The 8784-nt window shown below is 32.1% G+C and overlaps 1 long non-coding RNA gene across 1 annotated transcript; it reads left to right on the top strand.

Moving 5' to 3' along the window:
• Positions 1-2352: 2352 nt before the first annotated feature.
• Positions 2353-5975, top strand: LOC139777823 (uncharacterized). Its single transcript, XR_011719439.1, has 3 exons — positions 2353-3473; positions 4549-4584; positions 4671-5975. It is a non-coding gene; the product is annotated as an uncharacterized lncRNA (long non-coding RNA).
• The last annotated feature ends 2809 nt before the right edge of the window (positions 5976-8784 follow it).

Genomic DNA, 8784 nt, shown 5'->3' with positions numbered 1-8784 from the left:
TCAAATCTCATTATACATGATGTAAGCTTCCCGTTGGTCTTTGGGTTAAATTTTTAAGACGGGTAGTATTCGAGATATAGGGTGTCGAAAGTGGCCGCAACAAATTTCTGTTTCATATGCAGAGGCGAGCACACAGTGCAAGTAAGGGATGCATATTTATTGTTGATATACTAATAATTAAACCAATAAAAACATAAAAAACTGCGTACATAACCTAAAATAAAATTTATAAAGAAATATTAATATCAAAACGTAAATATAATAAAATACAATAATAATAATAATAATAAATAATAATAACCTAAAAAAATAATACAATAACTATTATTACATATTATATAAATATTATGTATGATGTAATATGTGTGCGTGCGGGGAAAGCTTACTTTCATTGTACTACACAAGCGCATACGCATGCCCGCACGCACACATATTACATCATACATAATATTTATATAATATGTAATAATAGTTATTGTATTATTTTTTTAGGATTATTATTATTTATTATTATTATTATTATTATTGTATTTTATTATATTTACGTTTTGACATTAATATTTCTTTATGAATTTTATTTTAGGTTATGTACGCAGTTTTTTATGTTTTTATTGGTTTAATTATTAGTATATCAACAATAAATATGCATCCCTTACTTGCACTGTGTGCTCGCCTCTGCATATGAAACAGAAATTTGTTGCGGCCACTTTCGACACCCTATATCTCGAATACTACCCGTCTTAAAAATTTAACCCAAAGACCAACGGGAAGCTTACATCATGTATAATGAGATTTGAAACTTACGCCGACCGCAAAAATTTCGAAATAAATTTTTTCGACAATATTTAAATCATAAAAATTACGGTAAACTGAGGAAAAAAGAGCAACATTATTCTAGCATCTGTTGTTGGTATAATTGTTGGTCACATATTAATGCCGAATATACTGTTTTTCAGGAAATTTTATAAGCTTCAAATTTGGTCTGAAGCATTTTGTACGTATCTCTCATAGAAGCTGAGAAAATTACAAAAAAGTGTGGCAAACCCCATTTTTTAACGAAAACTCTTAAGAAAGGCATAATTGAAATGACAATTCTTTAAAAACTTTCATTTCAAAACCGGTTCCACTGCAGGATCACATACATATGCATATAAACTTTTGAAAAAATGTCGATATTATTTTTTCTAAAGTATTTTTATGTCATGTTTTGTAAAAAAAACTATAAATTATTAAGAAATTTTTAACATAAACAAATATTTAAAAGGCTATATCTCTGGAAGTATTCATCACAGAAGGTCAAATAAAAAATCATTTTAAAGATAATTTAATAAACTTCAAGAAACATGTGTATTTTTTTAAAAAAGATAACTCGGAAGTCCGCCATTTTGAGAAGTGTACCTAAAAACCGTTTCTTTTACGGATATCAAAAATACTATTAGTCGTATGCAAATCGGTCAAAAACCAAAATAATGAAAATTTAATAACCTTTCTATTTGATTTTAACAATTTTTTACGTAGGACTACCCATTTCCGACTTATATTGCGAGGAAATATTTATTCTCATAATTTTCGAAAGTCAAAATTTCATTTAAACCGTAATATTTCCAGAAATATTAGTCGCGCGGTATAACATAAATAATGCATTTTGTAGGTAATTTAATTCTCTTTCACTTTCATTGTATGCATTTTTTACTTTCGGACAGCCAGAACAGATATTTTGAAAAAACGCTCGAAGAAACAGCTCTTTCCTCATTTGCCCGATGCTTTAAAAAAATCTATCTCGGGAACTAATGGTCGTACGAAGTTCTACAAAAAACCAAATTGCGAGGAATTTTATCAGCTACATTTTCGCTTTGAATGTTCTTTCCCGTGAAACTAATAATTTCCGAGTTATTCGCAAAAAACCCATTTTTGTACTCTTTTTTTCAAGATGGCGCAGCCGGCTCACGCTCTATGTATGGGGACTTTTAGTATGTTTAAAAGAACACTAAAATGAACCTGTATACCAATTTCCAGCTTGCCGGCAATTTTTTCATTCAAACGCCCAAAAATAATCTAATTTGACTGGGCTATATGTCGAAATAGTTCACGCATACACTTCCCACGCGAAACGAGGTGCCACATGGGTTCGTGGCGCGCTTTACAAGCTCGTTTATATATATATACATAATGAAACATTAGGTAAATCTGAAGAATAGTGGACTCCTCACCGATTTCGTCGAACTTCGTGGAATTAAAATTGAATGTATTATTTTGAAGTTGTGATTTTTATTAAAGCAGATATTTTGTATTTAAGTGTTTAAAGCGCGTCAACTAACCTATGTAGGTTAGTGCCTATAGTGGAGGCCGAACTTCCTCGACGTCGGTAATGTCAACATTTCTAAACCTGTTTTCTATGTTATATATCTATATCTGTCCTTGTCTAACGAGAGGCATCTGTCCTTGTTCGATTGCTGCGCCATCTCTCGCTACACGCAATACTGCTTATCCTATCAACCTGAATGTGCTTTTGCTTAATAAACCTTCATTAAAGAAAATCTTTTTTTCTAGGCGTTGAATCTTCCCAGGTGGAAATCTGCCTCGATTTGCCGAGATTGAATACAGGGCCTGTGTAGAAAAATCCAGTTTGTAATATCCATCTAGGTCCAGAATACACCCTAGAAATTTACCTTGACTTTACCGAGACAAAGAATAGTCGGGAAAATCTACATGGGTCCTAGATTGCCACTGACAGGTTTTTCCCAAATTAGATATGAAACTATGGGGCCTGGATTGGATAATCTAGCTTTAAATACCCTAATAGGTCCAGAATATAATCCTGAAATTTACCTAGTTTTTCCCAAGATAAAATTTATGTACTATAATATCAAGAGACACGGTAGTGTTTCGCGCCAAGTACGCGCGGAGCGAGACGCACCGTGACTCATTTACGCGAACGCACGAGTTGCGAGTACCCGAGATTTTGAGATCTCAATAACGAGTAAACGGATCAAGTTCTAAGTAGGCTAGGAATAAGTAGGCTTGGTGTGATCGATAACTTGGGGTCGATTTATATAATAAGTGTTTTTATTTTTCCGCTACGTGCCCTACGAGCGGAGACGATGCAAAGTCTGAAATGGTAAATTTTACAATTAAGAATTAAACGTCGTCGTCGTCGTCGTCGTCGTCGCCGTACGTACGGTTGCTTTTGCCTCGATAGATGGCATTTAAGAACATCTCGAGCGTCCCCCCGGGTCCCCTCCATGACAGTGTTGCTACACTGAAAAGAGACAGCATATACGCGTACGTGCGCGCTCGTCGCTTAGTGCGTTTGCACGGACAGCGCGCTGTCAGTCAGTTATATAACCTAGAAATACATATCGCGTTCGCGCGTAACACCGTGGTCTCTCATCGTTAAATACTACTAAGTACGATCGTTTAATTCCCAATTTCGGTCGCGTCACGCAAGGATCGAAGTGCTACGAAATTAGGATGTGGGTGTCACAAGAGGCAAAATATCAGCGGGTCGGAGCATCGACATATAGTATGGACTACGCGATCTCTATATGAAAGCCTTCAAAAAGTGTCCGGTAGAGTTGACCTCTACCTCGTTAACTCTTTGTCTGTACGCACTGGATAGAAAAGGACAGCTTGACCTCTACCAGTCGCTATCTCTTTTCTTCCACCGGTGTGAGTCGCCGGTCATATTTTTCTATACCTGTGCGCAGTCCATACTATATGTCGATGGGTCGGAGATATGTAGTGATAGTCTTGACCGTTTACTATGTTTACGCGAGCGTTACTTCTGTGGTAACTTACAATAATCCACTCGTTTACGTGGAGGAATTATCGTATAAGTTACTACAGAAGTAACGTTTGCGTAAACGTAGTACGTGACAGATAGTGTGTGTGTATGTATGTGTGTGTGTGTGTGATCAACAATATATTATATAATATTATATATTAGAAGGTGCATCCAAAATCACACACGTATGCATATGCCGTCTTGTAAATGTTTTGTAAATTGCTGTCTTGTAAAAGTTGAAGAGAATGAGAAAGTGATCTGTAGCGCAATTCGTATTGTAGGCAAGTTATAATATTAATTGAATCGAGTCCATTATATTATTTATGATAGACGTTGATTTTATATCTTAGTGTCTGGAAATATTAATTATTCACGAAAGCAATAACAACAAAATAAATGTTGGTAAATTTTACGTTTGTATTCAGCAATCTCTAACATTTTAAAAAATAATTAAATTAAATATGTTCTTCTCACACACAAAAAAGATTAGACTTTAAAAGGATTAATTAATATTTAATCTAAATATATCTATCATAATAAAAATTATAATAGCAAAGTTTTTGGAAGTGGTGGACAAACCAGTTTATATTTTTAATGCAAACTTTACCTCGAATTTTTATATTCGTCAGTCATCAGAGGATTTTTTCTGCAGATATTTGAAGACTTGTGGATAATGGATTTTCTCGTGATTGAGCGCATACACGATTCTTTCTATTTAGATACTAACTTTTTGAATTCTGTTACAATAAAACTTTACTTTTTAGTATGGCGAACTCTTTGGTAATGAAGTTTTTAACAAGGTAAGATTTAAGATTATGTAATATAATTATAATTAAATTATCGTTTGGGAATATTATATATAACATTAACATAATTATTTTTTAAGGTAATTATGAAGGAGAGGGGCTTTCTTACCGATTGGCTGAAACTTCACAATTTTGTATATTTTGGTGCGTAAAACATAAATCTGTAAGTTAAAACTGTCGCTCTCAAATTTAGGAAAAACATTATTAAGTACTAAAATTGACTGTTGCGTAGTTAGAATGTCTGTTATACCAACATGATGTAGACGCACATGATCATGCGTAGTGACGTAAAAGTACATGGAATTACAGTACTATAGTGCAGTATAACAGCAACCTCTCATAATAGTCTGGCGCCTTTAACGAAAATAATCAGCCACTGACGGAAAAGGAAATTCTGAATGGTATTGGTTACTGCTTAACAAACGCGAAAGACTGGGACGGACATCGCGCAAAGAGGAACAAAGTACAAAACCTAGAGTAAAGTTGTATTTTTAAAATTTGTAGGCTAAGCTATATAATAGATAATTAAGTCTGTTAATATAAAGTGTGTTTAATTTTAATATGACAATTTATTTTGTTTTGCCGACGATAAATAAAAATATTTTCTTTTTTGGGATAAACGAGTAAAATTATTATTAAAACATCCTTCGAAAATCCTTCAAATAAAATATTGGCCCAGCCGGGATTCCAGGGAAAAATTTTAGATTCAAGCCTGGGCCAGACTGGATTATAAAAATAATTATGGTACAAACCAAGCAAATATCTAGGAAAATTATAGGTCCCAGCTAGATTCCAGATAATTTTTTTGAACAAATTCTGGGCGCAATCTTGGGCCGACCTGGATTCAATAATAGGGCCTATACGATTTAGGCGTCCCAAACTTTACACAGGCCCTAGCTAGATTGTCTACCTGGGTCCCAGCAATATTTTTCAAAAAATATATGGGGCCCTGATTGTTTCCAGACAAAATTTCTACCTGGGTTAGTTCTATTTACACAATATTGTTCCTACACGTTTGTCCTAGGGCGCTGAGGTGTCATTATATATATATATATATAAACTGCAGTATTTTTGTTATTGTCCTCAAATGACAGCTGTATGTGCCCAAATTAGTAAAATTTTTAATTTTTTTTCGTTCCCGATATGAAATCGTGTGTAGCGCCGTAGATTTTTGTGCGTACTTTAATTCAAGTACAAGAACTTGCAATTCTGTAAAGCCAATTCAAAGATTTCTTGTAATAAAGAAATGTCGGTAACTACTGCCACTATAGGATCCGTACCAGTCTTGCAACAACGATTGACAAAAGATGACTGATATAATATAAGCATAAACACGCCAAATAGACCGAATACTATAGAATGTAAATAATCAAGGTCAGAAGCTAGTATGTATATATATATATAAACGAGCTTGTAAAGCACGCCACAAACCCATGTGGCACCTCGTTTCACGTGGAAAGTGTATGCGTGAACTATTTCGACATATATATTAGTCATTTATGCCTTCCAATACTCAAAATAGCTGCTATATTTTCCAAACTTTTTTTTGTTAAATAACTTTTTAACGAATAACGACCGACGGCTAAAACCTTCTGAAGGTCACTCGGGGTCATGACCTTGACAACATATATCAAGGTCATTGAAATCGGAGAGGAGGCCCCTTTTATGCATAAATACCTTTAAATCTATTGCAAACCATATAAGCGAAAGAAAATTTGCAATATTTTTATATAAAATTTATAATATTTTTGTTTTCACGGTGTTGTTTTATCACACTTTTCTGTTAATGATGAGTCATTTATCGCAAATTTAACAGCTGTATCTTGGCATGTAAACAAAACGGTATACTGAAGAAATTATCGCATGCACGCATCACTCGTTTTTTTCAACAGCTAAGAAAGAATTGATCACCATTCTTCACAGAATTGATTAATCTTTCTTTAGCTATTGAATGGCATTGATTCGAAATAATAGATATTGCATTTGCAATCTTTGACACATATTGTATTTTCTTCTGCATACAGTTAAACATTTTAAAAGATAAAAGAATTATAAAAGAATTGCATCAAAATATTTGATAGAGTTAAGATCGTTAAAAGTTTAATTTGCATAATATAACAATAATACGTATTATATCAAGTACAAATATTATACACGGAAAAAAATTAGCTACCGTAGCAAGTCATAAAATATGGACAACTAACATTTTTTTTACCGCAAGAGCTATATTTTTAGCAATAGTAGCAAAACCTTTTAGAGCAAAAATATAGCTCTCGCAGCAAAAAAAGATGTTGTCCATATTTTATTACTTCTTTTTTTCCGTGTAATATGCTTACTAATACTATTTTTTAAATAATTATAATAATATGCACATTTCTAGTTAGATTTTTGTCGGACTCAATGAAGTTAATACATTTTGAAATAATATTTGCGTAGTTGGCGGGGAGCTATATAGCTGCGTGAGCCAAATCCAATTTTAGCGAATCTGATTGTCAGAGATGTAAACTCGCTGTTTTTAACTTTAAATTTGGCAACGAGCATTAGAAAATATATTTCTATTTTTGATTGCTATAGCTTGCTTTTATGAAACTAAAATATTCTTTATAGACGTTTAAAAGTTATTGAATAAAAATGTTGAAGCAACGATAATAATTTCCGAGTTATAAGTGCGCGATTGAAAGAAAAGAGTTTCTTTATAATAAATTTCTGAAATGTGTTTTGAAATATTCTATCTAAATAAAAGCATAATTTTAATTTTAAGAAATGAAGTTTGTTATTCGATTTAACGGAAACTTTCTTTATTTTTTAATCTTATACTACTTATTTCAGGTGATATATAGAAGAAAGAGATTTAAAAATTATTTTCTACAAAGTGTCTGTATATTTTTCTTTACATTTTTCATCTTTTTATTCTTTCTCTCGCTCTTAATTTTTAAAAGTATACATAGATTTATAAATTTATATTATTAAAAAAAGTTTTTTTAGTTATAATTAAACCATTTGTCAAGAAGAATCTTGAAGCGGTCTTTGTATTATATTATGATATTCGGATCTTTGAGCAGATCGAAGTCGGTCTGCTATCTTCGAAGATTAGATATTGCGCATCATTCTCGTCGTCATCATTAGTCATAATTATACGTAACTATTCTGTGCTGTCATTAAGCGTTCACTGAAATTCTCTCATATACTTTTTGTTCTGTATCGAGACGTGATGATTATCACTGCGTTACTTGCAAACTAGTTTTATGCATCGTCATATATAAACGTATTGGAGAGTGTTTTAAGAAATAATAAATAATTATTATAATTATAACATAATAATTAATTAGTTACTGAGAAACATAGATCATAAAAGAGGATGTGCTTAATGATTGATGTCGAAATCAGTAGTAGTAAAGTAATTTATTATTTTACAATAATACAATATTTCAATCTGTAAAATTTAACTATAACATAGAGGTTTATTAATTATTATCTATTAAATATATGTTTATGTTGTACGTCATTAATGACTTAATAAAATTGTTTGCGACAATAATGGACTAATAAACGTTTGAAGTACGACTAATGGTTTGTAATAAATTAAATTTGCTTTCAGAGATTAATCTAAAATTCTTTATTTACCGTATATATATTTTCGATCCATTTCCCAAAAGAATAATTTTCAAATTGAGATTCCATCTAATTGTATAAAGTATTCTCATGCAAACTTTTCAAGAGGAAATTTTTCATTATACATGTAAATAAGAAAAGTAACAAGGCACAAGTGACTGAAAAATTTCAGGTTAATTATGCAATGTTAACTGCTTTTTATTTTTATTAGCCTATTATTATCGCGGACTGATGACAGATCAGAAAATGTTTATTGTTTTTTACAATAAAATGGATTTTATATTATATTATATATTTTATATTATATATTTTAAGAAATAGCAGAAGCGCATGGAGAAATCATGCTTCTAATCTTCAAGAGATTATGTACTTTGTAATTAAATATTTTATTCTGTGCATTTAATGATTAATTATAATATTACTAAATCTTCGAAATCTAATGCCTTGTACACTACAACCTAACAGATTGTCTAAAATAAGTTCAACGAGGAAAGAAACGTGGTGGGAGATGCTGCAGCAGATCTCGAGATCAGAAGAAACATCGGGGAAAGCGGAAGGGAGAAAGTAAGAGTTCGCAGCCGT

The sequence above is a fragment of the Temnothorax nylanderi genome, unplaced genomic scaffold, assembly GCF_030848795.1.
Source record: "Temnothorax nylanderi isolate EJ_2023f unplaced genomic scaffold, tnyl_v1.0 TNYL_tig0164_pilon, whole genome shotgun sequence".
In the NCBI taxonomy this organism is placed as follows: Eukaryota; Metazoa; Arthropoda; class Insecta; order Hymenoptera; family Formicidae; genus Temnothorax; species Temnothorax nylanderi.
This window is presented reverse-complemented; position numbering and strand designations above follow the sequence as displayed.